Source organism: Lemur catta, chromosome 3 (assembly GCF_020740605.2).
Source record: "Lemur catta isolate mLemCat1 chromosome 3, mLemCat1.pri, whole genome shotgun sequence".
Classification (NCBI taxonomy): Eukaryota; Metazoa; Chordata; class Mammalia; order Primates; family Lemuridae; genus Lemur; species Lemur catta.
This window is the reverse complement of record NC_059130.1, coordinates 17,019,230-17,043,936: the sequence shown is the minus strand read 5'-3', so window position 1 is coordinate 17,043,936 and position 24,707 is coordinate 17,019,230. Positions and strand designations below refer to the sequence as shown.

General features: G+C 40.2%; 1 protein-coding gene and 1 pseudogene across 2 annotated transcripts in view; one reads left to right on the top strand and one right to left on the bottom strand.

Annotated features, from left to right (window-relative positions):
- Positions 1-24,707, bottom strand: part of LRIG2 (leucine rich repeats and immunoglobulin like domains 2) — a 143,174-nt gene that overhangs the window by 96,496 nt on the left and 21,971 nt on the right. The gene's annotated exons all lie outside the window — the stretch shown is intronic.
- On the top strand, positions 3,892-5,601 carry LOC123635056 (annotated as a pseudogene). The gene has a single exon (XR_006734040.1). The product of XR_006734040.1 is annotated as an elongation factor 1-alpha 1-like (transcript).

Here is a 24,707-nt window from a genome sequence, read left to right as displayed (position 1 = left end):
TACATCTTATCTTCAGGTACTGTTTGTTTGCTTTTTTATTACTTGACGTTTATTCCCAGCAAAAATTCCTGACCTGGCAAAAATTCATAGTAATTACTCAGGGAAAAGGAAAAAGAGAAACAAGCAAACAGAAAATACATTAATGTGGTTGGAAAAAAAAATCTAAGACTTCGGTGTTGGTGGGAGAGAAGACTAAAGGTTTGTGGAAGACCCACCCAAGTGCTTTTGATGTTTGACCAATTATTATCTTATTATTCTTCCTGCTATAGATACAGCTGCAATTTATGTAACAGGATGTTTAAAAAGATTAAAGAGAAGCTGTAGTAGGGTTTTGAGGTGATAAGAGTCCCTAGAATATGTATTTATGGACGTTTAGAATATAAGTTCCGGTACATTCTTAGAATAAACCATCTATTTGTTTTTCTTTTTTTAAAAGAAATAAGTAAAATTTGTATTTCAATATGGCTGCTTCCTTCCAGCAAGTGATATAGGAATAACAGACAAAAGGAGCAAACAAATAATAAAGCAAAGAGAAGGTGGTGGTGGTTCAATCTGTGGCCCATGCTGGTTCTTAATTAGCTGTGAGCTTTGGGTCCAAAATGTTTTATCTCTATGTTATACAAATGTTTGGAATTTATTTGGATTCAATCTGTTCATCAGAAAATGGATCATTCTACATTGCTCAAGCAGAAGAGTTGTGTGAAATTTGTGACTATCACCCAATTTGAATCTAAAAGTTAAAGAAAATTTTTTGCCATAGGAGTTTGTGGAATTGAAGTTGAAATGAGCTGAATTGACTTTGGGCTAGAAGAGGGTTCTATAGGTGTCTCAAACATAGAGAGTGACTCACTGGGATTCAAGACCTTCTGCCATGTGGGCTGCTACCTTATCTTCTGTCCTAGATTGGCACTGGGCACCCAATAAAAAGGGCATTGGGGCATATTCTCCAATTTCTGTTGTCAGATATGAATTAACTGCTTGTTAATTTTGGTTATTTCTCCTAGCAATCTATGCTAATATCTAGTACATACTTGTGCATGTGCTCTCTCTCTCTCTCTCTATCTGTATTTATGTGTGAATGTGTATATGACTTTTCTCTGCTTAAGAATAAGTTGCAGGCCGGGCACGGTGGCTCACGCCTGTAATCCTAGCACTCTGGGAGGCCGAGATAGGAGGATCAGAAGTGTGAGACCAGCCTGAGCAAGAGCGAGACCCCGTCTCTACTAAAAAATAGAAAGAAATTATCTGGACAACTAAAAATATATATAGAAAAAATTAGCCGGGCATGGTGGCACATGCCTGTAGTCCCAGCTACTTGGGAGGCTGAGGCAGGAGGATTGCTTAAGCCCAGGAGTTTGAGGTTGCTGTGAGCTAGGCTGACGCCACAGCACTCTAGCCTGAGCAACAAAGTGAGACTCTGCCTCAAAAAAAAAAAAAAAAGAATAAGTTGCAGACATGAATCCCCTTTCCCCTAGTACTTCAGTGTACATTTCCTAAAAACAAGGACATTCTCTTTCATAACCACAGTATAATTATGAAAATTAAGAAATCAATATTGATTCAATAATATTTTCTAATCTATGAAGTTCATTCACATTTTGCTCCATTGTTCAAATAGTGTCCAATATAGTAAGTGAAATTCCAGATCATACACTGCATTCAGTTGTCAAGTATCTTTAGCCTCCTTTAATCTGGAATAGATTTTCTACATTTTGTCCTTTGTGACTTTAACGTACTTGAAGAGTTAGAAAACAGATGTTTGGTAGTGTATTCCTCAATTTGGGTTGTCTGGTGTTTCCTCATGATTACATTCAGGTTATGCATTCTTAGCAGCAATACCACAGAAGTGATCTTGTGATCTGTACATGATATTAGGAGTTGACTTGTTCCATTACTGTTGAAGTTAGCTTTGATGATTTGGATAAGGTGGTATCTGCCAGGTTTCTCCACTTTAAAACTCCTAGTTTTTCTTTTATATTAATTGTTAACAGGTATCTTGTGGGGAGATACTCTAAAGCTATGTAAATATCCTGTTCCTCATCAAACTTCTACCCACTAATTTTAGCATCCATTGATGATTCTTGTCTGAATTAATTATTACTATGATGATTGCTAAATGGTGATTTTATAATTCTATCATTCCTTCTATATTTTTTAGTTGGCATTCTACTAAGAAAAAACTTTCTCTTCCCTGTGGTTGGTTTGAATATTTATTTATACCAGAATGGACTCATAGATTCCTATTTTATTCAATGAGTTCTAATCTGTTGTTGACAGTATTTATTATGATGCTCAAATTGTCCCCGATTTAAAAAATGGGAGTCCCTTCAAACTGTCCTTTTGACATGTTCTCAAAATTCCTTGAGCTTCCTTTATGACACCATAACATATCTTGGTCTTATATTGTGTATTCGTAGCACTAACCCTGAAGTCACTTTTCTCTAAGAAATCCTAGTTCCTTGAGTGGAGAATAGTATTAATATTTAGAAAGATCTGGGTTCTAGGTGTGCTAATTTGTACTGGGGTGTCATTGCTTGTGGGCCCTCTCAGAGAACAGACCATCACACTCACACACACACACAACTTCTACAACCGTGTGCTCATATTGATATTTCCAATTCCCATCCAGCACTGCAGAGTTCATTTTAGCCTCCCCTCTTTCCAGATTTGTAACTTCCTTCCCTCACAGTGAGAAATCTGTGGAACCACACTCTTTACTACACCCAACCACTCATACGTGTTCCTTCTTTCCTCTCTGGTTCACCGAGGTGTAGTCCTTTGTCATCCTGAAACCAACCCGTACACACACACTGGTGCTAGGGCCAGAACATCTGAAGCCACTGATGTGTGTGCTACACGGCCAATGCTCATGCAGATGTGATGCTGCCCTGCTTCCTGTGGGGCCATAATGTTGGCTGTTTCAGTATGTGATTTCTTCAACAGAAATTCCAACTGGCAAAAGCACTCTTCACCCCACCTTTACTCCATACAGTGACACAGCCAATCTGAAAAGGCTGCTTTGAAGTCCTGATATCTCACAGGATTTAATAAGAGACATGCCCTTTGTTTTAGTTCCCATTCCCTAGGATCAAACACAAATCTGGTTTGTGCCTAGAATCTCTTCTCTTTTCCAATCCTGTCTTGTGGTCCTCTCTTCCCTTAGGATGAGCTCTTTCTCAAGCCTTCACATCCGTGGAACCTTGGAAGGCAGGTCCTTCAGCATGTTCAAACACCAGAGTATATCAGCTTAATTTTTCAAAACACCTCCACCACATTTATTAGTCTCTTAATTATCTGTGTTAACAGTGTAATTCAGAAACCCTCTTGAAGACAGAGGACTGTACCACAGCAGCAGCACAAAAAGGATTGCAATCCCATCCTAATAATTTTATCTAAGGAAAATAATTCTTTTATGATCCTCCAGACTGGAGGAAAGAGAAGGGAGCCTGAAGAGCTTTCAGTTTAAAGACTGCCCAGAGCCACATTTGATCACAATGACACTGTTGTCTAGGCTACCTCTGTAAACATCATAAGCAGGACGTTAGATGCTGTTCTTCCAGTGGTGCTAATTGACACCTAATATACCATTCCCTCACTTCTCTTGTTTCTAACTGTGTGCATCTGAAGGAGGACAGCCAGGGTAAGCAAAGTGGTCTGTGGCTATGAGACAGAAGGGTATTAACTTATTTATATGTAGAATAAGAGTTAATAACCTTGATACCATTAATACCTTTACCTATCTATTAAGCTAACTAGTTGAAGACTAGTTACATTTGAACATTTTACTACTTAATGGATATTTGACAATATGCAATTAATTTACTTGAGCTGAGATAAAAATCTCCTGATTACATGAAAGATGTACATGTAAGATTACATGCAAGAGCTTTTTTGCAATGGGTTTGCCGCCAGAACACAGGTGTCATGAAAACCACCCAAAAAAGCCAAAATGGGGAAGGAAAAGACTCACATCAACATCGTCGTCATCAGACACGTAGATTTGGGCAAGTCCACCACTACTGGCCATCTGATCTACAAATGTGGTTGGATCGACAAAGCAACCATCGAAAAATTTGAGAAGGAGGCTGCTGAAATGGGAAAGGACTCCTTCAAGTATGCCTGGGTCCTGGATGAACTGAAAGCTGAGCGTGAGCGTGGTATCACCATTGATATCTCCCTGTGGAAATTTGAGACCAGAGAATATTATGTGACCATTACTGATGCCCCAGGACACAGAGACTTTATCAAAAACATGATTACAGGCACATCTCAGGCTGACTATGCTGTCCTGATTGTTGCTGCTGTTGGTGAATTTGAAGCTGGTACCTCAAAGAATGGGCAGACCCGTGAGCATGCCCTTCTGGCTTACACACTAGGTGTGAAACAACTAATTATTGGTGTTAACAAAATGGATTCCACTGAGCCGCCCTACAGCCAGAAGAGATATGAGGAAATCGTTAAAGAAGTCAGCACTTACATTAAGAAAATTGGCTACAACCCTGACACAGTAGCATTTGTGCAGATTTCTAGTTGGAATGGTGACAACATGTTGGAGCCAAGTGCTAACATGCCTTGGTTCAAGGGATAGAAAGTCATCCAGAAAGATGGCAACGACAGTGGAACCACACTGCTTGAAGCTCTGGATTGCATCCTGCCACCAACTCGTCCAACTGACAAGCCCTTGCTTCTGCCTCTCCAGCATGTCTACAAAAGTGGTGGTATTGGTACTGTCCCTGTGGGCCAAGCAGAGACTGGTGTTCTCAAACCCAGCATGGTGGTCACCTTTGCTCCAGTCAATGTTACAACTGCAGTAAATTCTGTTGAAATGCACCATGAAGCTTTGAGTGAAGCTCTTGCAGGTGACAACGTGGGCTTCAATGTCAAGAATGTGTCTGTCAAAAATGTTCATCATGGCAACGTTCCTGGTGACAGCAAAAATGACCCACCAATGGAAGCTGCTGGCTTCACTGCTCAGGTGATTATCCTGAACCACCCAGGCCAAATTAGCACTGGCTACGCTCCTGTACTGGATTGTCATACAGCTCACATTGCCTGCAAGTTTGTTGAGCTGAAGGAAAAGATTGATCGCCGCTCTGGAAAGAAGCTGGAGGATGGCCCTAAATTCTTGAAATCTGGTGATGCTGTCATCGTTGATATGGTTCCTGGCAAGCCCATGTGTGTCCAGAGCATCTCAGACTATCCTCCTCTGGGTCGTTTTGCTGGTCATGATATGAGACAGACAGTTGCTGTGGGTGTCATCAAAGCTGTGGATAAGAAGGCTGCTGGAGCTGGCAAGGTCACCAAATCTGCCCAGAAAGCTCAGAAGGCTAAATGAATATTATACTTAATACCTGCCACTCCATTCTTAATCAGTGATGGAAGAACAGTCTCAAAACTATTTGTTTCAATTGGCCATGTAAGTTTAATAGTAAAAGACTGGTTGTTAATAACAATGCATTGTAAAACCTTCAGAAGGAAAGGAGAATGTTTTGTGGACCACTTTTGTTTCTTTTTGTGTGGCAGTTTTAAGTTATTAGTTTTTAAAATCAGTACTTTTTAATGGAAACAACTTGACCAAAAATCTGTCACAGAATTTTGAGACCCATTAAACAAAGTTTAATGAGAAAAAAAAAAAACAGGCTGTCTACTGTGGTTACTGAAATTGTTTCCTTTACTAGAATATAATTAAGCTTCATGAGGAAGGGAGCTTTGTTTGTTCATTGCTCTACTCCCTGTATCTAGAACATATGCCTGACACATAGTAGGTTGTCAGTAAATATTTGTTGAACAAATTCAAATGTTTGGTCACACAATAGGGAAAAATTAAAAATGATTAAACTAAGTCCTGAAGGAATTATTGCCCAGTTATCAATAGTCCAAACAGTAGCAGGGAGTATTAATGCTAAGGAAGGACTTGGAAAATGATTACTACTAATTTGTGGCCTGAACAACCTCCCTTCCATCTCCAGTAGTTCTAAGGTTGGGGAAGAGGATAAGTCTTGCTAAGAACTGACCTAGACCCTTAAATAAATATTTGAAAATCTCAAGTAGTCAAGGGAGTGGCCTATGACTTAAAGATCCAAAGGGCACAGTTGAAAAGCAGAAGGACAAAAAGGAAATATGTTGATGTATTACAGCGCAATTAGGAAAGTATATATTTTCCTTCTACAGGTTTAGGTTCAGGGATTTCAAACTCAAATGCTTTCAGAGGACAGGCTAATACTGTAAACGGGTGAAACAGTTGGATATAATACAATAGGGAGGAGTAGAGACTGGGGGGAAATGCCCCTTCTAGAGACATTAAAAATAATTTTGAAACAGCTACAAGAAAACAACAACAAAACACTGCACTAATCAAGCTGGATTCACTTCATAGGCAGTTCTCATTTGAGAGCTTTGGTTTAGATTTTATATTGTCTCTGTGAATTAACACTTCTTCAAAGGTGTGTCTGTGTGTGCATCTGGGTCAGTGTGTTCCAACAGTTCTGAATTGTCCAACTGGCTGGACAATTTTAAGAATAAAAAGGTATATTTGCCACTCACAGTGGTGAGGAGACTTAAACAGGGATCACCCTTGGAGGGCCCCTGTACCCACCTGGACTGTTCTGTGGGACTGGAGCACCAAAGGCCATGACTGGTTTGTGAGAGCTGTTTGAAGCATTTGGGGTTTTTTGACTAAATAATTCAGACTTGGAGAAGGAACCACTGGGAGAGGCAAGAGATAGTTCCTAGGGTGAGACCAACTCTACGGGTAGAGCTTGGGCAATGGCAGGGTGTAATGGGAAGGGTGTAACGTCTTATTGGCTTTCCTGGGACAATCAGATAAGTTATTTAGCAGGACTACCATTGATACACTAACTTGAATGTACAAAAAGTATATATAACTTGATCAATTAGTGTCACTAATCTCACTTTGTTCTCTAACACTTGACTTCCTCTTAGGGTGGTGGTTGGGAGGCAGGAGACCGATTTTGCTGGCCTTCCCAGTAGAGTCTTTTGTAGTAAAAGTTTACCAGGCTGAAACCACAGTGACGTGAGGAATTTGAGGGTGGAATATGGACTTCACTCTTGAAGCAGTGGGTCTGTGTGGCCATGACTCTAAGTTCCTAATTAATGAGATCAGGTGGAAGTCTTGATGGGACTTCTAGGAAGGCAGTTTAAATAGAGCACCTACCTTTCAAATGCGGTGTGAGTTATGCAATTCTAGCAGATTTTGTGTTAAGTTTGTTTTCCCCTCCCTTCATTGTTATTTCCTTAAGTTACTTCAACAATTCACTAAGTCTAATAGTCCTACACTATCTTGTGTGGTGGAGGTGTGGAGAATAAGGGGATGAAACTGGAAAGAGAAGTGTGCGCTGCCTCACATTTATTCTTACCCTACACCCATGACAGGGCACACTATCCTACAAAAGAACTCTGTCCAGGAGTTTGGGACAGTGATCTACAATCGAGTAAGAGGGGAATCCGTGATGGAGCTCTTGGCTGTAGGAGAGTATGCCATGTAGTGGGCACCTGGGAAGAGCATGCAATTTCCAACTACTAGGGAAACAATTCACAAGGGACATAGTCCAATACTCCCTTCCTTTTTTCTCCACCTACACTGGAGTAAGGAGAGAGTCAGGCTAATTCTAGCTGTAATCATGATAAGCCCTATTCTTTTGGTGTGCATTAAAATCACATAGGGGATATGACTGTTATTATGTTGGTAAGATGTCATAAGGAAATGGAAGATGACTATTTGTTCTTCAACAACTTTTACTCAGCTGAAAACAGCTTTGCTCATCAGTATTGTTAGAGCTTATGAGGCTATAGTTAAAATAATATTTTCCAAACTGAAAAATTTCTGAACTTCATGATCTGAGAAGTGAAGGAGTTGTGAGATAAAATATATGACATCTAGACCTTCCTAGATAACTCAGGGAATATAGTTGCCCTAATTGAAACACATAGGCAAACTCATGGGCATGTAATACCTTTATACTTTTGAAATAGTAATTAATTTTAACCTCTCCTAATTTAGAGGCTCATTAATGAATGATTGGGTTTGTTTTTCTATCTCTTAGACTAGAGTAAAAGTTAAAAAGTAAGGGTTAAATTAGGAGATGAGTCAAAAAGGCAATCTTTTCTTTTTCAGTTCTTTTATCAGTCCTTTTTCAGTTTTTATAGTAATGTGTAGCAAGATGGATACAGAGCCATGGGAATGGGAAAGTTCCTCCTACTTTTTTCCTTTTTTTTTTTTTTTTGAGAAAGAGTCTTGCTCTGTTGCCCAGGCTAGAGTGCCAGGCCATCAGCCTAGCTCACAGCATCCTCAAACTCCTGGGTTCAAGCAATCCTACTGCCTCAGCCTCCCAAGTAGCTGGGACCACACGCATGTGCCACCATGCCCAGCTAATTTTTTTCTGTATTTTTAGTCGTCCAACTAATTTCTTTTCATTTTTTAAGTAGAGATGGGGGTCTTACTCTTACTCAGGCTGGTCTCGAACTCCTGAGCTCAAACAATTCACCTGCCTCAGCCTCCCAGAGTGCTAGGATTACAGGCGTGAGCCACTGCGCCCAGCCTACTTTTTTCCTTTTGCTTTTTAATCATTAAAGGTGATTTAGGAGGTTAATTGCCAAGTAAAGACCAATCTCCTGAAATATGTTCCCAGTTTTCCTAGACCTAGATAAATGCCCAACTGCCTAACTTATTATGTTCTAGTTGGCTGCCCTAATATCACAGATCAGCTTGCAAAATATTGTGAGAGGTGACCCAAGCTCCGTCCATGTTCTCTCCTGAAGGAGGCTAGCAAAGGTGAAGACCCCCTGTCTTAAGAGTGACAGCCATATTCCATTCTCAAACGTTTTTATTATTTCAGCCTAGTGAACTTTCACCCACAAAAGACTTTCTTTGAACAGTCTTATCAAAAACAAGGTCTTTACATTTTTTTAGATTGTTTACTTACAGCTAAACCTTTGGACAGGAGGCCAACTCTCACTGGTCAGTTTCAAATAGGTTAACTTTGGACTGATGAGGTTTTTAAAAAAATCCACAAATTTCAAATAGACATGTGAATGATGCCAGTATTCCTGACCTGATGTGCTCTTCTCGAGTATTTCCTCTTTCCCAGGGAACACCTTAGGGGAAGTACTATGGGTTTGAGAGAATGACTTTAATGAGGAATATTTGTCCAGTCCTGAAGTAAGGAGTGCAATTGATAGGGCAGTGACCAAAAGATTTGAGTTGGCATGATTAGGTCTGCAGGTGGGAGAAGGACAGAGAAGGGCAGGAAAATTCAGCATAGCCATGTTAAATATGTCTTCATGTTCCTTTATTCATATAGCACCTTTTTCTTGTGGATCACACATGCATGTTTATCTACTGCTTTTTCAGCATAAAGTTATAAGGGAAAAGCAATTACTGTCTGAGAAGTCTTCTTGTGATTTAGGGATACTGCTGGGCTTTCCTGAGAAAGCAAAGTTCAGGTGCCCATTTTGTCCAAGTAGTCCTTCAGTATTTGAGGAACAGTAAGAGAAGAATAAGGATTTTTTTTTTTTTTTTTTTTGGACAAAATGGGTTGTAGAACAAAGAGAAGAGTCTTTGTAAAATTATGTTTGAAAATGATCAGTTTACCTTCAAACTGCTGGTAAAAGTGGCAGATTAATTGATTTTTGTAATGCCACATTTGCATGTACGCAGAACTCCCAGGTATTTGCCACATAGTCTGGGGCCTAGATATAAATAAGTAAATAGCCACCAAAAAGCACATGTAATAGATAACATTTCAAGAGCAATACTCTGCTGGTTTTGACTGAATATTCATATAAAATTTTTAAAGAGATGAGTGATAGAGCTAACCCTTATCTATAAATTTTGAATTTATATTGTTTCAACCCATGTACAAAACTATTTTTTCCTACAAATAGTTTGTGGGTTTTTTTGCGTTGGGGGGTTTTAAAGGAAGGCAGAATGTTTTATCATGGTTTTTGCTTCAGCTTTAGAACAATATAAAAGTCAATTCTGGGCCACGCACGGTGGCTCACGCTTGTAAGCCTAGCACTCTGGGAAGCTGAGGCGGGTGGATCGTTTGAGCTCAGGAGTTCGAGACCAGCCTGAGCAAGAGTGAGACTCTGACTCTACTAAAAAAATAGAAAGAAATTAGCTGGACAACTAAAAATATATAGAAAAAATTAGCCAGGCATGGTGGCGCATGCCTGTAGTCCCAGCTACTCAGGAGGTTGAGGCAGGAGAATTGCTTGAGCCCAGGAGTTTGAGGTTGTTGTGAGCGAGGCTGACACCATGGCACTCTAGCCCAGGCAACAGAGACTCCTCTGTCTCAAAAAAAAAAAAAAAAAAAAAAAAAGCACATGTACTTTACTCCTAAGGAGGTTTAAGTGCCCTTACCTGGTCATTCAGTTGTGTATAAACGAAAGGATCAAGTACATAAACCAGAGAAACAAATAGTACAAGAAATGATAGCAGACAGCAGAGTCTGTGCAGATGATTAACAAGCAGTGCAACAGGCTGGAGCTATTTGGCTCAGACAATAACTCTGGAGGTTATTAACAACAATGATAAAATTCCTACCATTTATTATTTATTGAGTGTTTATTATGGTCTACTTGGTACTACCCTATGTAATAGGTACAAATATTATTCCCAGCTTACAGTTGAGAAAACCAACACACAGATAGAGTGATGTGCCAAAGGCCACACATGCAGTAAGTAACAGAAGCAATCTCAAACCTACCTGTCAGACTTCAAATTTTAATTCTTAACAATTTTGCTTTCTTGTCCTATATTCCAATTCTAATTACTTCCTGATATGTTATTTAAAAAGGGAAATCTATATTCCATCTTGTTTAATAAAGAACATAGGGAACTATGTAATATGTTTTAAGCCATTTTAAATCTAATATGTATAAATTCATTGGCATTTAAAGAGTGAGCTTCAAATACCTAGAAATTTCATTTATGTGGGAGAGAGAAATTAGTACCTTCATTTAGTCATGTGCTGGTTCAAAGTAGGTTTAATTGTCTGTGTATCTTTTTATGTTGTTTCAAACATGTCTTAAAGGATTCACTTTATTTAAAATACCCTCACCTCTGGTGTGATCAAATCATTACAGTTTACATGGGATTGTCCCAGTTTTAGCACTAGAAAATCTCTCTTTCCCGGGCAAGTCGGGATGGTTGGTCACCCTAGCTTTACAGCACTTATGGATGCTTTAAGGTTGCTTTTAGATAATGGCAATGATTATAAATAGGATCTGATAGGCTCTACCAGCCATCAGCTCCACCATAGCTTAAGTCATCTCTTGGAGAAAAAGATGGAAGTTGTTTCGTCAGGAGCACCTCAAGTGATGGGGAAAATCTTTTTCCTGAAAGCTCATTGATTTTTAGTTTTCCATCACTATTATAGTATTTTTTGTATTCTGACCTAAAAATCTATCTCAATGAAGCTTCCATCCACTTTTCTTGCCCTATCCCTTGCTATGATATGGAATGAACTGAATTCTTCCCCCATGTGACTGAACATTAAAAATTTAAAGAGATCTATCATGCGCCCCAATTTTTTTATATTCAAACAACACATTTCCTACCTATTCAACATTTCTTGTATTATTTTACCATATGATTACTCTCTTCTGAATACATTTCAGTTTGACCATACCCCTCTTAAATTGTAGTTTCTAGAGATAACCAGCAGACTAGAGTGGATGATGTGTCACCTCCTTTGTTCTGGAGTCTATGCTCCCTTTAATTTAGCCTAATAGTTTGGTATTTTTCTTGGAAGACTTTAAGTTAGATTAAGTTCTCATCTACTAAAAGTTACAACATTTTTCTGATGTTGTAGGCTATAGTGCTAGGCTATATTGCTTATCTTGTACTTGTACAGCTATTTTTTCTAGTTTGAAGTGCAGGATTTTATATTTAACTTTGTTAAACATAATTTTCAATCTCTCTCTTTTTCTTGTATCACTCACTCCCAACTTTGTTTGCTTCATAGGTTTGATCAGCATACTTTCTAGGTCTTCATTCGTGTCAATGACAGAATTTTTAAAAAGACAAGGCACCTTTCTTTATCTTTATATTAATACATTAATTAATCTTTAGTTACAATAATGTAATGTATTTCTAGTTAACCTAATTTACTAATGACAACACATATTTCTTTACTTTATCCAAAGCCAATATGATAGGAAAGTGAAGTCAGCAACAATAGGTATTGCTTTCTGACGATGAAGTACTTGCTGCTTCTGTCAAAATCATGGAATTCCTTCCTAAGCCACATGGTTTTTCTACCAAAGATGACATTTCCTATTGCTATGGTTTGAATATGTTCCCCAAACTTCACATGTTGGAAACTTAATCCCCCAATTCATATGTTGATTGGAGGTGAGGCCATTAAGGGGGTAATTAGGATTAGATAATAGATAAGGTCATCAGGGTGGGGCCCCATCATGAGACTGGTGGCTTTGTAAGAAGAGAAAGAGGAGCCTGGGCTGACATATATACTCTTTCCCTCTCACCATGTGATGCCCTCCGTCATGTTATAATGCAGCGAGATGCTATGCTCTTAGACTTCCCTGCCTCCAGAGCTGTAAGAAAGATAAATATCAGTTCTTTATAAATTATCCAGTCTCAGATATTCAGTTATAGCAACATAATATAGACTAAGACACCTATGGTGACTTTCTACCTTATTTACTGTGCTTGTCACTGAGCAAGTCTTGGTTATTAAGGAAGATCAAATCTTAAAGAAAAAAGATTTGCCCTTGTTAAGGATGTTCAAAAAATAAATCACAGATTTTTTTAAGGTAAGTCCAAAAGAGGAGTTCCAAATAGGCCTAGGAATAAGTACACAGTCTTCCAAATCTATTTCTTTAAAAGGGACAATATACTTTTTGGAAGTACAAGTTTTGCTGTATTTGTTAAATCATCAGAGATACTTAACCCACTAGTCAAATACATAAACTTTGGCCTGGGTCAATTCCTGGTTCTACTACTTCCCAAGTATTCATCTTTGAGCAAGTTTATCATAATACCTGGCATCCTATGAGAGCTATACAAAAAGGAATGTGATATTGTAAAACATATATTTGGTCTTTGACCTCATTTCCTGGCCTACAACTCCTAAAATCCTTAGACTTTCCAAAATGACATCTTTTTGTATGCTAATGAGATGACTGGCAGAAGGGGACCCCTAGGTAGCTTCAGAATGGGGGCTGGTCACTGGAAGGACCAAGGCATGATTAGAGGGGTAGGACTTTCAGCCCTATCCCCCAACCTCCAGGGACGGGATATGGGCTGATGGTTAAGTTACTCACTAATGGCCAACGATGACATCAATCATGCCTGCATAATAAAGTCTCCATAAAAACCCAAAAGGGTTGGGTTTGGAGAGCTTCCAGATAGCTGAACACATGGAGGGCCCCATAGATGGTGTGCCTGGGGAGGGCATGGAAGCTCTGCATCCCTTCTCATACCTCACGCTATACATCTCTTCATCTATGTCTTTCGTAATATCTTTTGTAATACACCAGTAAGCATAAGTAAGTGTTTCTCTGAGTTCTATAAGCCACTCCAACAAATTAATGGAACCTAAGGAGGGGGTCATGGGATACCTGATTTATAGCCAGTTAGTCAAAAGCACAGGTAAAACAACCTGGGGCTTGGAATTGGCATCGACATGGGGGCAGTCTTGGAGACTGAGTCCTCAACCTGTGGAATCTGACACTATCTCCAGGTAGGTAATGTCAGAATTGAACTGAATTAGAGGACGTCCAGCTGGTGTATGCTGTAGAATTGCTTGCTTGCTTGGTGTGCAGGGAAAACTCCCCACACCTTTGCTCACAGAAGTCTTCTGTATTGATCGTTGTGATGTGAGAGCAGAGGAAAAACAGTTTGAGTTTTTCTTTTTTCCACTCAAGGAGAAACTACCATTTGTTGAGCATCTATTTATGTTAGGAACTACACAAAGTACTTAACATGTTATCTCATTTTCCCTAATAATTCTATGAAGTAGACACTTTTGTTATTCTCAATTCACAGATGAAAGAGTGAGGCACAGACAGATAAGACAATTCGCTTAAGGCAAAAATGGAAGAAAGGATATAACCCAGGTCTATCTGACTCCAGACCAGGATCCCAAACACAATTCTATCCTGCTAGTCCCTGAATACAGATATAACCTTCAGTAGCGCCTCATAACTTTAGAAGTCTGAGTAGGAAGGATACTGATAACCAGCCAGAGAGTTTCTGGAGACCCCAAAAGGCCTCTATGGCATGGTCTTACCTTGGTGATTCACCAGGGTGAGGTTCTCGTCCTCAGCCATATAGACTTAGAAATCTAATTGGCTAACACATAGATTGTGGATTTATCTCCCAAAGTAGACTTAAGCACCCAGAGGCTGGTATTCGAAACCAGAATATCAGTTTATTCATAAAATTTTGAATAGAAATAGAAAGAAATATAATGGCCAAGGGCCAAAACGTTCAGGTCCTGTGACCAGCACTTGGGAAGTCAGATGGGAAGAGTACATTGCTTACAGAGTATAGAATCAGAAACAAGAGAGTCTGTTTTACGTTATGTATATTTACAGGCTATGACAGAATCAAATCCATTCAACTCCAAAGCAGCTGCCTCCAGAACGCAACAGGCTAGTGCAACCTCTCACCTACAAACACTTGGATGAACACCACCAGCATTTGCCTCTGAGACCCACTTTCTTCCTAAGTTTTCAGGGCTGACCAGCCCTGCTTCTGACTGATACATTCTTTCTTGAATTTAGGTTAATTTTTTTTTTTCAGGTAACAGCATAATCTTGCCTACCAGGGAGCCTATTCTTCCTCTTTACTAAGACTATGAATACCTATCCTTTGATCCATTATGCATTGATTTCAAGGTTTAAATCTGAAAAGGCAGCTTTAGTTCCAAGTTCTTGGCGGGGGAGTCCTCTCACTGAGCCCAAAGTACTGAGAGTAGCAATAAGAGACAGGACCCATCTGGTCAAAGCTGCCTTCTTTCTGAAGCTTTTGCTGATTGGCTCTCCAGCTTCAGAAACAAAGACTGTCGCCATCAGATTTTTGCCTGTCTACTGAGAACTAAAGGATAACAAACACTGTTTCTGTAGCTACCAAAGAGACAGACTGCTTGGAGAAAGATTTACATGGCTCTGCAGACACCAGGACTGTGCCAGCTCTGGGGGAGTCAGTGCACACGGTGTGAAGCAATTTTTTTTCTTGGCTCTTTGCCGTAGACTCAGGCAGCTACAGCAACAGCAACAGCAGCAGTTCCTACTCCCATGCAGAGCTTCCAGAATGCCTGGGAGTCTCCTAATGATAACAACTAGTGAAAGAGAAGGTTACAAGTCCTCCCAGCTAAAGCAGCCAAGACTTAAAGGAGGATGGTTGCCCCTAGAACCTTAGGACCCACAGTAACTACAGAGATTAAGTCAAAAAAGCAATACCTCTCTGCCTGCATGTGCTACAGGACACCCTGCACACCAGATCACAGAGACAGAATAGTGTGGACAAACTCTGCTCCTCTCCTTCTGTATCTTCAGGGTACAGGGAAGAGGAAAAGGGTCGTGCAGGAGCAGAATTATTCCAGAGCTATTGGGCTGCCTCATTGGGAAAGCATAATGAGAACGGAAGCCCCTGCCTTTTGAAAGGCCTACTCTTCTCACCTCCTTTCAGCAAGATGGAAAGAATCTCAGGTAGACCCAGAGCTCTTGGTGCATGGACACAGTACACTGGATACACTCGATTATACCCACAGCCTCTCCTTAGGGAGATCTCTAGGTGATGCTGGGAGAAAGGGGTAGGGCTGATCAGGGCAGTCAAACTACAGTTACTGATTCTCTTCACTAAAGGCCAACCGGGGTTCTAGACTGTCCAGTCCACTCACTCAAGGTATTGTGATTTCTTACCATATCCCACCTCTCTCCAGCATTCACATATTTAAGGGAAGCTCCCACCAGCATTCAGGGGTTAACTGAGTAGTGAGACTTGGCCCCTTTATGATTCCAGATTCCTGCAGGTGGTTTGTTTTCTGAACATTCCCCTCTGTGCACTCCCCTCTTGTCTTAATTGGCCCTACCCATTGAGGTAGATTCCAGATTTTTCTCCTGTATCTTTGGCTTGGCTCAAGCCTCTGACCCCTCCACTGTGAAATCTAAAAGCAGGGAGATGGCCAAAATAGGCAGTCAGGGAAGAGCACAGGCATTCCTATTGCATCTGCTCAGTCTCTCAGCAATCCTCATGTCAGGGAACCTCTCAGGGTTACAAGCTGGGTAAGAAGAGAGACTCCCCCTTCCTCAATCACTGCATATGGACAGGATGAGACAGGGCAAGATCTCTCAGAAGCTGTCTGCTGGGTGTTGAAAGAGAGTGCTGTGGAATGTGGGTGTTCTCCGAAGTCTCCATTCTGGACGTAATTCCTCAGAACCATTCCCTAGGTCTGTTTGAGCTACGGTCTGGATGGCTATGCTCCCCAAGTGACTCCTTGCTGTTCCTCTGGTTATCACTGGCTCTCAGGGGAGTGGCCATTCATGGTTGTCACATGTAACTGCTACTGTTGTTATTTTTAACACTTAGAGAGCTGGCATCCAGAGTGGAAGGACTTCAACAAAGCCAGGCAATAGTGACAGGCTACCACTTTAGCAAGAATTGATTGATTGATTAAAAAACCATTTGTGGGCCGGGCGTGGTGGCTCACACCTGTAATCCTAGCCCTCTGGGAGGCCGAGGCGGGTGGATCGCTCGAGGTCAGGAGTTCGAGATCAGCCTGAGCGAGACCCTGTCTCTACTAAAAATAGAAATAAATTATCTGGACCGCTAAAAATATATACAGGAAAAATTAGCCGGGCATGGTGGCACATGCCTGTAGTCCCAGCTACTCGGGAGGCTGAGGCAGTAGGATTGCTTAAGCCCAGGAGTTTGAGGTTGCTGTGAACTAGGCTGATGCCACGGCACTCACTCTAGCCCGGGCAACAAAGTGAGACTCTGTCTCAAAAAAAAAAAAAACAAACCATTTGTGTTGAACATATGCAATGCACCACTTGATGATGTGAAGGGGAACAAAGATAAATAAGAAAATGAATTCTCTCCTTCAGGAAGCTACATTGTAATGGAGATATAGGTGCATACATAAATTACCATGATATAAGTGAGGATAGAAGGACAGGTCATAGTGACAACGTCTACACCTGATAAGGTGAAAGAGCATTTTCACCTACCAGGCCATCAGGCAAACGCTTGTTGATCTGGAGTAGCTTGATCCTGTTTTTGCTGAAGAAGCCAACACCAAGGTTAATAAAGGCCATTGTAACATGGTAAGTACCATAAAATAAATACTTAGTAATGCTCTATGTGCATATAACAGGAGCTCAGTGTGTTAGCACTTCCTTTTAAATGGATCTCTTTTAAGTAAAATTGATTGATCAGTATTCAATCACTTCGCTTCATTATTTTTTTTTCCTGCTTGAAACATTCTTTTTTTTATTTTTTTTATTTCAGTATATTATGGGGGTACAAAAGTTTAGGTTACGTATATTGCCCTTGCCTCCCTCTCCCCCCCAAATCACTTCTCTTTAATAGCAAGAGAAGCAGAAGTTGCATTTCTTTTCCCTGTTCCTCAGGGCAACTAACATGAGAACAAACAGGGTTCAGAACCAGGAATAAAGTTAACTCATACTCTTAGGCTTTCTCTCCTTTTAGAACCATTGATTGAAGACTTGGAATGGGATGACATTCATTCTCATAGGGAAACACATGAAGTTGCCAAAGGAGAGAGGTTAGAGAGGGAACAGGCAGCGAATGTGAGGTGAAGGAAGAGGAGGCAGTGACTGTTGCACTGCTTTTAACAAAGTCTCTTCATCTCAGAAGAAAAGGTTGTTCTGGGAAGATCATATTCCAGGTAGAAAGATAAGGATGAGTAGAAATCATACGTGTTCTAGCCCAACATCCCAGGGGAAGAGAGTAAGCTGTGACCTGGTACACAAAGATATTGCCTGGTACACAGTCCATGGTTCCCAGGTCTAGAAAACTTAAAAACAAAATCATCAAGCATATAGGTTTTAATGTATAGAATTAGCTGTAAAGAGACAAGGTGGACTTTTCCCAAGGCAGGAATGGTGCCATGAGGAAAATGGTAACATGAAGGAAAACAGGGCAAGGTGAGCAATACTGGGTTCTTGGCCTTCTAGATAAAAGAAGTAGAATTGATCTCTCTCCTCCCAGTGAGGTTTTTTGTTGTTGTTGTTATTGTTTGTTTTGTTTTTTGATACAGATTTTCACTCTGTTGCCTATGTTGGAGTGCAGTGGCGTGATCATAGTTTACTGTGACCTCCAACTCCTGGGCTCAAGTGATCCTCCTGCCTCAGCCTCCAGATTAGCTGGGACTACAGATGCGTGCCACCATGCCCTGCTAATTTTTCTTATTTTTTGTAAAGACAAGGGTCTCACTATGTTGTCCAGGCTGGTTTCAAACTCTTGGACAAAAGTGATCCTACTGCCTCGGCCTCCCAAAGCACTGGGATTATAGGCATGAGCCACTGTGCCTAGCCATCTTCAGTGAGTTCTTATAGGCATTTTTTCTTACGTCATGCTTTTGTTATCTCTTCTATTATTCATAATGGTCACTTAAGTCTCTACCCATTATTTAAATATTCATGGTTGTTTTTATATGAATGCTTAACTACTTGAAGGCAGCAATCATGTCTTCATACCTTCAGTCACAACTAGCTCAGTGCCTGCTCTCATTATGTCATTAAGAAACATTGCTGGATTTGATGTTATAGGAGAATTGGACTTCAAGGGTTGACAGCTGCAAGGTCTGGCAATCCATAGGTCTGGCCAAGAATTTCCACGAGGCAAGGCAACATTTGGCAATTACAAGGGCATTCCAGTGAAGTGAACAGGAGTGTCAGATTTTGCAATAGCTCTGCAAACAAAATAGATTTTTCTGGCATGGCTGGGTTCTCAGAAAAACATGTGCTGATGGCAAAAAGTAACCTCATCAATATCAAGATCATGCAAGATATAATCTCTTCCAGATTCAAATAGGAAGAGACGACATTAATAAGCTTTCTGAGTTTAACATGGCATTATGCTAGGTATTATATATGCAGAATATTTTAAAAAGTAAGATATTATTACTGCCCTTATGCTTAAAATCATAATGAGGAGTCAATGTGCATGTATATAAAATAAGCAGAGAATGATATGAATGTTACATTGAGTTACAAGTTAAACATTACAATATTGCTGTTGAGGAAGGTGTCCTAAAGGGAGCCTTGAGATAGGTCTTGAGAGTTTTCAAATTTTTCTGGGTCTTTACCCTTCTATACCAACATCATTTGAAACATAATAAAGTTTATGGTTTAACACACCCCTTCCACTTTATCTCCACCTATTAATATTTCAAGATAGCATTTAATTTGCCTGGTGTAATAATGTGCCTCATATTCCTCTAGCCTCTAAGCGTGGATCTACAACCCTAACTTGTAGATTAAGCTTCACTCCGTTCCAAGGACTCTAATTTTCCTGCTAGAATAACATGAGGAGACCAGGTCATTAGTTCATAAGAGTCCATTTCAAAGGTAATCAGGCTTTTGGAGGGGGCAGTTCCTGCCTTATCTTTCTATTCCCTTAGACCAAATTTCTTACCAGTAACTTCTCCTCCCATGAATAGAGCTACAGCCCCCAAAGTTATCTCCTTGTCAGTGGGGTCTCTGGTTTCTATGGCCAGGTTTTTTGTAATCAATTAGTTGTATTTTTTTAAGGCTACTCAAGTGAAGCAGTGGGAATGGAGAAGGAACAAAGAAATCTATAACTGGTTGTGATCAATTAGTTGTAAACACCACGGCACTCAGAACAGCCGATGGCCAGATTTTTTGTATGCCAACTTTCTGTGCACTTGTATCTGTATAAATTGTCTAATGCCTATTTAGATCAACACCCTGAATCTTGGATTCATTTTGGGCTTTTTACCCTGAGTAAAAACTTTCTGCCACAGTCTTGGCGCTAGTTCTGATACAAGAATCACAGAGAAGGCAGTACACTGGTAGCCTAAGGATGTCTTATGTCAAATGTGTCTGGCTAGAAGACAAGACTGAGAAGCTGCAGCTTTGTGATGGGCTCTGCTATAGTTTGGCCCTGCCAAGCCTCATGTTGAACTTCAATCCTCAGTGTTGGAGGTGTGGCATGATGGGAGGTATTTGGATCATGGGGGAGGATCCTTCAAAAATGGCTTCATGCCATTCTCACGGGAATGAGTGAGTTCTCTTAGTTCTTGTGAGAACTGGTTGTTGAAAAGAACCTGGCATCTTCTCTTCTCGCTCTTGATTCCTTTCTTGCCATGTGATCTCCACACACTGGCCCCCCTTTGACTTCTGCCATGAATGGAAGCCCTCATCAGAAGCAGGTACTGGAGCTACGCTTTGCACAGACTGCAGAAATGTAAGCCAAATAAATCTCTTTTCTTTATAAATTACTCATCCTCATGTATTCTTTTATAGCAACACAAACTGACTGAGATAGGCTCATAGTCATCAACTTCTTTGTGATACAAATGGTAGCCATAGAAAATTTCTGCTTTAAGTCATGAGGCAATGAAAGGGATATTTCAGGGGGAAAAAAAAAAAACAGTATAGAATGGATTAGCTAGAAAGGTGACTATCAAGACACTATATGCGTTAGTATTTACATCAAATCAAATGACATAAGGCATGCCAAGTACCCAGCCCAGTTCCTGGCACTAAACAAATATTAGTTTACTTCCCCCTGAATATAGATTTTACAGTTTACAAAGTGCCTTTGTATACATTAAACTCCCCCAAAACCTTCTGAATCAGGTATTTCCCCCAGAGTAGAGATTTGACATCCCAAAAAATAGCACATCTGAAAAACTACAAGGCTGAGAGTCAGACCCAGGTTTTCAGACCCCAAAGCCAGTTCTCTTTTCGCTATACCCCAGAGATCTTCCTATTGCCTTGTCCTAGATTTAAGATTGCAAAGGCTTTAGAGTGCTAACAATGTGACGGAGATGAATGAATGAGCTATGAGTTCCTGGGTAGCTTAGGTTCTCAGGGCCTTACTATTATATATCCCTACTTGTAAAATAACAATACTGCATTTTATCTATTCTAAGACACATATATTGTCATATTTTAATACCTCTGAAACCAAGATGTCACTTACAATTGATGGTGTTTTACAGTCGTTTCTGCTGCTCAGCAGTTTTGATGTAGTCATTGTCTATCTGCTCATGCACACACTTGGTTGTAATTCCTGGTGGCATGACTGGAAAACTGAAACTCATCGACATTTCAGTTTATTGACTCAGCTACCATTGGAGCAAGTTATATGAATCCTAGTTGTTGCCTGAATAGTTCCTATCAACACCTTCTGGCAAGATCAAGAAAGTACCTGTAGCAAAACTTAACAGAATGAGGGCCGGGTGCAGTGGCTCACGCCTGTAATCCTAGCACTCTGGGAGGCTGAGGCGGGTGGATCGAGCTCAGGAGTCTGAGATCAGCCTGAGCAAGAGCGAGATCCCGTCTCTACTAAAAATAGAAAGAAATTATATGGACAACTAAAAACATATATAGAGAAAACTAGCCAGGCATGGTGGCATATGCCTGTAGTCCCAGCTACTTGGGAGGCTGAGGCAGTAGGATTGCTTGAGCCCAGGAGTTTGAGGTTGCTGTGAGCTAGGCTGACGCCACGGCACTCTAGCCAGGGCAACAGAGTGAGACTCTGTCTCAAAAACAACAACAACAACAAAAAAACAACTTAGGAGAATGAATGTCAGAGATTTGGAAGAAAATCTCAGAAAAAATGGTTGAGACCTGCTTAAAGAATGCTGCATCACCAGTGCTCTGATGCAACACTGGTAATGCTGTGTTGAGAAACACAGACATCAGTGACTCAGAGTCAAAAGTGACTCAGAAGACAAACTCTGTTCCTTTTTTTTTTTTTTTTTGAGACAGAGTGTCGCTGTGTTGCCTGGGCTAGAGTGCCATGGCATCAGCCCAGCTCACAGCAACCTCAAACTCCTGGGCTCAAGTGGTCCTCCTGCCTCAGCCTCCCAAGCAGCTGGGACTACAGGTGTGCACCACCATGCCTGGCTAATTTTTTCTATTTTTAGTAGAGACAGGGTCTCACTCTTCCTCAGGCTGGTCTTGAACTCTTGAGCTCAAGATCCTCCTGCCTCAGCCTCCCAGAGTGCTACCACACCTGGCTAGAAGAAAGACTCTGAATGTGAAGATATTTTAGACTACCTTAACTAAATAATTTCCCTTATATTTTCCTTTTATTAATGCACAAGTGTGATATATGATAAAACTCCATGTTTAAATAAATCTAAATAAGCCCTTTTAATGAGGGCTGAGTGATAAGAAAGCATTGTGCCATAGATTAACTTATTTTCTTTCTCAGTAGTATATAATAAATGATGTGCCTTACAAACAGTAGTATCTTAGATTTAATGAGAATAGTCATATTTGTACAAATTCTTCATAATGTATATAGTCACCTCATTTTGATCATCACAATAGCCTTGTGATATTAGGAGCGAATGCTATCCCCAATTTTACCTATGGGAAAAATAAGGCATATAAAATAATCTACTCAAACAGCCATAGAATAGGAACTCATCCTAACTCAGTCCTCTAGAATAAGCCTAAAGTCTTCCTTTTCCTTCTAAAATTTCAAGACTTGTATCAATCTTAGAGCTACTGCTAAAAAAAAGAAAAAAGAAAGAAAAGGAGCATAACTGCTAAGATTGAATATAATAGTTCAGAATGAATATTGAACATGATTCCCTAAAATGAATTGTCAGAGTTTTAACTACAACAAATCACTATTACACATAGCCCAGTACTATGCCTGACACATAAAAGGTATTAAATAAGTAAATGGAGTTGTATTACTCAGGACCATTAATACTGGCTATCCCAGCAGTCAAACCCCGAATTCTCAATGGCTTAAATAACAAAAATTTATATCTTACACATGTCATGTACCTAGCAAAGGTTGGCAAGCAGTGAAAGCTGAGTGTTGCTCTACTCCTCACCTTCACTCAATACTATGGTTGGAACATCCCCTCTGAAATTCATGTTGGAATTTAATCCCCAATGTGATAGTATTAAAAGGTGGGGCCTTTAGGGGGTGATTAGGTCATGAGTGCTTCACTCTCATGAATGGGATTAATATTTTACAAAAGAGGCTTTATACAGCATGTCTCCCTTTTTGCCCTTCCATCGCCCTCCCCCATGTGAGGACAAGGAGCCATCTTGGAAGCAGAAACAGGGCAGTAAGCAGATAGGCATTGCTAGTACCTTAATCTTGGACTTCCCAGCCTCCAGAATCATAAGAAATACATTTCTATTATTTATAAATTACCCAGTGTCAGGTATTTTTTGGTAGCAGCACAAAAAGACTACGACAGAAATTGGTTAGGAGACTGAGGTGTTGCTATAATAAATACCTGAAAATGCAGAAGTGGCTCTGGAACTGGGTGATCTATAGAGGCTGGAAGAGTTTGGAGGTGTATGTTAGAAAAAGCCTAGATTTTCATACACAGAGTGGTGTATATTAAGGGCAATTCTGGTGAGCTGAGAAGAAGAAAGCTGTATAGAGAGGCTAAATCTTCTTAGAGATTACTTATGTGGTCATGATCAGAATGCTGGTAGAAATATGGACAGTAAAGGCTATTCTGATGGGGCCTCACATGGAAATGAGGAACATGGTATTGGAAGCTGGAGGAAAGGCCATTCTTGCTATAAATTGGTAAAGAATTTCACTGAATTATGTCCATGTCCTACTGCTACATGGAAGGCAGAACTTGTGAGTAATGAACTAGGATATTTGGTAGAAGAAATATCTAATCAAAGCACTGAGGGTGCTGCATAGCTACTTTTGACTGCTTATAGTAAAATGTGAGAAGAGAGAAATGAATTAAAGATAGAATTAGAACGGAAGGAAAAAATTTGGAAAATTCTCAGCCTGGTGTTAAAGAAAAATCTGAGGCACAATAAAATTTTAAGGGGTTTATCTGAGTAAGAAGCAATTCATTAACTGGGGAACACCAGACCAAAAGAGGTTTAGTGTTACAATGACAAAATGTTAAAGTATTTACTGGGAAAATGTGGGAGCAAAATAAGGAAATTATTTGAATGATTTACAATTACAAAATTGCCTTTTTTAGGTACTTTGTAGGAAAGTCCCTAATCACAGTTAGTCCCTAATCAATATGTTAGTTGATTGCTCATGATTGGTTGGGGTTAAGTTTTAGTTTTGTCTAACATAAGCATTTACCACAAATGACCCAAGTTTTGCTTATATTTACAATTTAAGCAAGATTTAGGCTACTTTTAAGGCCTTTGGTTTGGTATGCTCAGGAATTTTTCAGACCTGGTCTCCATTTTAACTTTGTTTTAACACTAGCCAGGTTGTCAAAGCATGTTTGGGAAAGAATACTAAGGGTGTGGCCAAGTGACCATTTGATAAGGAGATTAGTCTGCATAGAAGGAAGCCACATGCTATTCATTAGGACAGTGGAAGTAGGACCCTGAAAGGCGTTTCATAGATCTTTGAGTCTGCCATTCCCATCACAGGCCCAGAGTGCTAGCACCTTGAGGCAGAACAGTTTCGAAGGAGGGGCCCAGGACACCTATGGGATCTTGGGGCTTGCTGCCCAGTGCTGCCTCAAGTCTGTCTT